Here is a 7205-nt window from a genome sequence, read left to right as displayed (position 1 = left end):
TTTGTTGCACTTCTCTGGCGAAATGTGGCACAGCCTGATTGCCAAAATTATTATCACGACAACAGTTCACTAAACACGAAGATATATGTATTAATGATTCTATTGAGATGATAGATAGATAGATAGATAGATAGATAGATAGATAGATAGATAGATTTTTTTTTAATGTTAACTTGACACAAGCTAGAGTCAGTTGGGAGGAAGGACTCTCAGATGAGGAAACGCCTCAATAAGATTTGCCTGTAGGCAAGTATGCAGTGTATTTTCTTAATTAGTAATTGGTGTGAGAAAGTGTGCCCCATTGTATGTAGTGCCATCCCTGGGCAAGTAGTAGTTCTGAGGTGTATGAGAAAGCAAGGCATAGGAGGGAAGCCAGTAAGCAGCGCCCCTCCAAGGCTCTGCGTCAGCTCCTGCCTCCAGGTCCCTGCCCTGTTTGAGTTCTTGCCCTGACTTCCTTTAATAGCAGATGGTGCTGGGAGCTCTAAGATCAAATAAACCCTTTCCACACTAAGTCGCTTTTGGTTACAGAATTTTATCACAGCAGCACAAACCCTAAGTAGGACAGTAATACTTGGATTAAAAGGGATAGTTCTTGTTTCCCAGGCTATCGACTCAATGATGAATAGGAAGAGTGTTGGAGCGAAAGAAAACCATTATTTCTGCAAACATCTAAAACACTGGAACAGGCAAGAATCATGAGTGGGTGCTTTATCTAGGAAACTCTGCTGATTAGGATTAGGGCACTTGTGTGGCTTCCAGCATATCATTTTAGATACAGAGAAGGCAGAAGGCAGCTACCACAGTGCAGAAAAATCAGACAACATCTCAACTAAATGACCAAATTAGTATCACTAATATCATTATATCAGCTATCATATACTTCCAAATATGATGCTCTGTGGGCAGGACACCATCCTAGTTTCCTTTCTGTTGCAGTGATGAACATCATGACTCAAAACAAGTTTGGTATGAATGGGTTACAGTCCATCACCAAGGGAGTTGGTGCAGGAGTTCAAGGCTGGAACGGAAGCAGACACCGACGGAGGAAGGCTGCTCACTGGCTTGCTCCCCAGCTCACGCTTAGCCAGCTTTCTGATGTAAGCCAAGACCACCTGCCCAGGGCAGTATGACCTCCAGTGGGACAGGACCTCCCACATCAGTCAACTGTCAAGACAGTGTCCCACAGGCCCATCTGAGGGAGGCACTTCTCCAGTTAAGGTTTTTTTTTGCTCAAGCTGACAACCAAGATAAGCCATTACAGGCACCTCTGCACTATTCCAGCTTGAAGTACGTATGATCTCGATATAATTGCAAAGAAATATCACAGGAGCGAAAAATGAAGAATGCTCTATTTATAAAAGGGAGGGCAGTCAATGTCCTTAAAAAACACTCACAATCAAAAGACAAAGGAAAAAGGAAGAAGCACTGGAGAAGGCTGGAGAGACATAAAGGAGATAAGAAAGAGGGAGGAGATGTCATGAAAGACATGATTGGGTTAGCTGAAAAGCTGAAACATGGATGCTTGGAATTCAGGTGAATCAACCTGAATATATCAATTTGTTAACTGTGCTACAGTTACATAATAAAATGTTTCATCCCTGTGACATATACACTCAAATCCTGGGAAATAATGGATAATGAAGTATGCATATACAAAATCTTCAGAAAAAGAAGTGTGTGTGTGTGTGTGTGTGTGTGTGTGTGTGTGTAGAGAGAGAGAGAGAAAACAAATGCTAAAGCTGTGGCGCTCAGTGTTGACAGCAGGGGATCTTAGTAACAGAGATCGTAGTGTGTTCTGTGTTATTTTAGTTTTCACAGCTCTTAGTTTGTTTGACACGGCTTCCAAATAAAAAGGTACTGTTTTCATATTCATTGAACTGGCTTTAATCACTGCCTGCTTTTCATATATATATATATATATATATATATATATATATATGTATAAATCACTAATTCCTAAGTTTATCTGCTTCATGCAGCTTGTACAAAATTTTGCTAATCCGCTTTGACACCTAAGTTTTTTTGACATCAAATGGATGTACAGGCATAATCTCGAAGAAAGGCTGCTGAAGTAATTGTGAGTAGCTGTAGCAGGGTTAGATTAAAAGCTCTTCCCGACACACATACACACAAGCGCATGGGGAGAGTTCAATATGGTTAAATGTGTTTAAAAAAGAAACACAAGAGTCGCCAGAAATTATTTGCATAGCATTCTTAAAATCGTGGATTTTGAAAGGTTTGTGGGAGTGTATTTTGGTCATTCTTTTTGCCCTAAATGTCAAAGGTTGAAATGATCTCAGGTCCTATAAATTATGCTTCATACCCCCAAACACAACTCTTATTCAACCTTTTTATTTTTTTCAAGACAGGATTTCTCTGTGCAGTCTTGGCTGTCCTAGAACTCAGTCTGTAGCTCAGGCTGTCCTTGAACTCACAGAGATCCACCTGCCTCTCCCTCCAAAGAGCTGGGATTAGAGGCATGTGCCACCGCCACCCTTTTCAACATTTAATGCTCTTAAGTCTTCCAAGGGTTTATCATGCTGCTCTGGTCTAGGGGGTGGGCAGGACATCTTCAATTTGATAATCAAAATGATCTCTAAGGAGGAAAACCACCTCGTCAATCCCCAACAAAAATACTTAGATTTTCAATATTTATCTTCCCTCTGTTAAAAAAGAGGGGGGAGGGAGGCAACAGCACTGGCTTGGCTCGATGTTTGGATGAATGAGAATGAAAAGTTATGGCCCCTGTTGGGTTGGCTGTGCTCTAGTAGATGGCCCATACTAATGCATATACACGCAAGGCACACACACACACACACACACACACACACACACACACACAAAGTAGGAAGGGTTCTGTCCTGCAACTCCAGTCGCATGTGCACAACACATGTATGTAACAGATGGGCTCCTCTGTGTCCCATGTCTGAGACCACCTGGAGTTTGACAAGAGGAGAGCTGTTCAAACGCTGGCCCATCGTACAGAACACGGAATATCAAGTTTTTCATCACTCTGAGCAGAGACTCACTAGTATTCCACTTGCTGGGTGTACCACGGGGCCTGCCTGACAGCTCCTTCAAGGTTGCCTCACCTGACGACGCTGGTATCACTCCCTGGTTCAATGAAATCTCAGTCGGTGCGGGGCTCCACAGGAAGGTGAGTGGAAAGCGTTTGCCTTCACGTGGCTGCTCACGTGGAGATGCTGCCAGTTCCGGGAGAAAATAGATCCCTGTTTTGTTGTTGGGAGCTGTCCTCCCGCCATTGGCTTTTTCTTTGATGGAGAAGTTTTGCAGGTAGCTGTGAAAAGGAACATGTGATCCGAGAAGGAATCTGAATGAAGGAATTAATTATTTTGGTGCTGTGGGGTAGTCATGAGTGGAGATGAAGGAATGGAAATTAAGATAGCCTTATTGCTTTAGTGACAGCTTGACACAAATGAGGATTGCTTGAGAAGGGAGCTTCACCTGAAGAGCTGTCCTGCTTGCCTCTGTGGGCCTCAGAAGGCCCACTGCAAGGGCGGGCAGCGCTGTCAGGTAGCAGCCCAAGTGAAAAGGTGTTTTTTGGAAGGGCGTTTATTCTCACCTCTTGCTCCTTTGGCCTTCCCTCTCACCACAAACCTGATCTACTCTGTTGTGGCTGCTGCTGCTGCTGTTGTTGCTTCCTTCACTGATCAGAATCAGCATTTCCATGCATTCATCCTGGAGCAGGGACGGGCAGCTCTTCAGGAACCTTCCCGGTGCACGCCAAGTTGTGAATCTCCCATGTGGACTGAGAGACAGCTCTTCTGGGACCACTCTGACAGCTGAGGCATCGAGGCTCAAGGAATGAGCACCTGGTTCTTGGGGCAAACTTCATCTTCCTGTCATTTTGCAGAACTTTCTTTCTTTTCTTTCTTTTTCTTTTCTTTCTTTCTTTTTTTTTTTTTTTAAAACGGGATGTGCTGTGGGTTTGGCAGGGGCATGTGAGAGGACAGAAAATAGAAGTTTATTCTTATCTTATTGGTCTGTGAGAGTTAAAATATACTGAAAACTATTCCTGTGCCACTTACATACATCCTAAGCCCCCTATTCCTGACCGCCTTGATTTTATGTATATACAGTGACTGTGGTTTTAAGTCTTAAAATTTTAATTTAGTAAGATCTACCAATTATTTCCATTCTGATTTATGCTTTATGATTTCTTCAAAAAAATTTTTTTTTGGTTTGGCTTTTAAGATGGAGTCTCACGTAGCTGAGGCTAGCCTCAAATTCACCATATGGTGGAGACTGACCTTGAACAACTGATCCTCTGACCTCTACCTTCTGAGAGTTGGGACCACAGGCTTGTGTCATTATGCCTGGCTTGTGTTTTACTCTTAACATTTCCTCTTGGGGCTGGAACAATGGTTCAGTCGGCAAGAGCCCTGGCTGCTCTTCTGGAGGACCCAAGTCTGATTCCCAACAGCCTCACAGCTGCTCACAACTCTCTGTAACTCTGGTTCTGAGGATCCAACACCTCTCTGAGCTAGTCAGGCATTAGGCACACACATAACATACATACATACATACAGAATATCTATACACATAAAAATAAAAATGAAAAAAAAAACACAGAAAAGATTCTTTCTATATCCTCATCAACAATTTTGTCTTTTATATTTTAGATCTCTTTGTTTATTTGTTTGAGTAGTTGGTTGGTCTTTAATTCTTGCTTGGTCTTCTGAGTGCTGGGATTACAGGCATGCACCACAAACTTGGACAGTTTGAAGGCTTTCGTTTTAGTTTTTTCATAGACAAGGTAATATCCAGGCTGGTCCTAAATATCTGGCCTTAAGCACTGCTCTAATTTTAGCTTCCCAAGCAGGTGGGATAGAGGGCTGTGTCCTATCCAAGTTCTAGAACCGAGTATGTAACTTCATGCATCTCATAAGTAAAATGGTTCTTCTAGGGATGTTTAGAAAACAGTCTACCTTCTTTGAGGATGTTCCATTTCGAAGTTCTATGTGTGATGACATTGTTCTCCATTCTCCTCCATTACCTCTCTATGCCCAGACATTTCCTCTTCTCTTTATTTTCTAGTCCAGGTTGTCAAACCCAGCCAAAATTTTATGGAGACAATTCTAACTCAATTTAATTTATAAATTACTTCAGGAAGGGTTTCCTGCTTCATGAAGTTTTGTCTTCTTTTGTGTGATCATGATTATGCTTACTGGTGTCACTTAGCCGTCTCTAATCCCAGCACTTGAAACCAATGCAGGAAACTTCTGACCAGCCCTAAGCTATTGTAAGATACATGTGTTTGTCCATTTTAGTCTTGTTCATCTTTGTTTGAGATGTATTCCTAGATAATTTCATGTTGTAAGCTGTAGTGATAATTTTGGTTTCTTTAAAGACACATAAATGTTATGTGAATATGTTTTTGTTTCAGTTCCAGGTGTGGGATATGGGGCTGCTTCAGATCGTCTACAGCAGCTGACTATGATTTGTCTCGTGCCTGGCAGAGGTGTGATTTTGCCAGCTGGGGACAGTTTACAGTTGGAAATCCGAGGACTCTTCAGAAGGTATAAAATGCCAGAGCCCTGAGAGGTGGGGAGGCTGCTGCTCCCCCTGCTGTTGCTGTTTGCTAGATGGTTAGTTGTTGGTTGGAGATAACTTGATTAAGATCAAACTTGCCCCAAGGAACTTGACACCCCTAATCAGCAGGAAGTAGTCTAATGACATCCATATCCCCTTTCTCCTCTAACGTTCTTTCTCTCCTACCTAGTGATAGGGAGTTGAAAGGGATACGGGTGGAATAGGGAGGTAGAAAAGAGAACCCAATAAAGTAGCCAAAAATCCCAGCTACAGTGAGCCCCCCAGGTGCTGGAATTACAGGTGTATAATGGCTTAGTTGAACAGTTTCCTTTTAAGCATTGTATCTTCTAATTGATTATCATTTGTATCTATTACTACTTCATACTACTCAATACTATTGAGTTTTCTAATATAATGTTTGATTTTATTATAGTAGGTGGCTTAGCCCAATTTCTTAGGCCATAACAAATTATCCAAGACCAGGCAATTTCTAAAAAAAATTTTACTTGGCTCATAATTCTGAAAGCAGGAAAACCCAGTGATGTGTCAATGGCTGCTTGGGCCTTCTTGTTGCATCATAACATGGTTCAGGGCAACACGTGGCAAGACAGAGCAAGAGTCTTGGCTCAGGTCTCCCCTCTCCCTCTTGTAAAGCCACTAATACCATTGTGGGAGCCCCTCCCTCTTGACCTCATCTAGTCTTGATTACCCCTCAAAGGTGCTACCTCCAAATGGCCTTCACATGAATGTAGGGATTATTTCCAATACATGAACTGGAGATAGATTGGTAGCAGCGAGGCTGAGAAACCCTGTCCTGCTATTTCATTGCCTCAAAGGTAACAGTCAGTCATTCTCCTAGATGTTCTTTTAAGTATTTGCTCCCATATTTAAAATAAACTTTTCCATTTTATATTTTTTCAGTTTTATACATGTACATAATGAATTTTAATTATTTTCACCCCAATTCCACTCTCTCATCTTCCTTATCCTTCATCTTTTTGCTGAAAGACCCGCTCCAACTTTCACGCCTTCCTTTTTGTGTGTGGCTCATGAGTTTAGAGTTACTTGCCAAAGTGTAGGAGGGAGGTTATTTACAAAAGCATAGGCTTCTGTATCAGTGGCTAAAAAATAATGACCTCTTGCCTAGCAATCCTTAGTTGGCAACAGACCCTCTGGAGCCCTCCCCCATCCATGGTGAAATGTTGACAGGTGAACTTTGTGCAGATAAGCACATCTTGAAATGAGTCTGAGTGGAACAGCCATGAACAGAAGACAACTTTTTGCTCCTTGTCTTCTCAGACTCGTGTAGCTTTCCCTCCCATTTTCTGTGACAGTCCCTGAGCCTTGGTGGGGGTTATATGAATGTCCCATTTAGAGCAGAGCACTCCATCACTTATACTTGGTACTCTGGTGAGTTATAGGTTTCTTCTCTATATTGTATTGCTGCTCTGCAAGATCCCATGCTCTTCACTTCCCCCATGCTGCGTTTCTGCTCTGCCGGCTTCCATGTTCTTCACTTTTCCCATCCTGCATTGCTGTTCTGCTGGGTCCTGTGCCCTTAGCTTTTCCTATGCAGCACTGCTTCTCTGTTGATTCCTGGAACACATCATCCCCTGGTACACAGTAAGGTTGAGGGCAGCCTGGGCTACATG

The sequence above is a fragment of the Psammomys obesus genome, unplaced genomic scaffold (genome assembly GCF_907164565.1).
Source record: "Psammomys obesus unplaced genomic scaffold, mPsaObe1.curated_primary_1811, whole genome shotgun sequence".
NCBI lineage: Eukaryota > Metazoa > Chordata > Mammalia > Rodentia > Muridae > Psammomys > Psammomys obesus.
The sequence above is the reverse complement of the archived record's forward strand: the minus strand, read 5'-3'. Positions refer to the sequence as shown.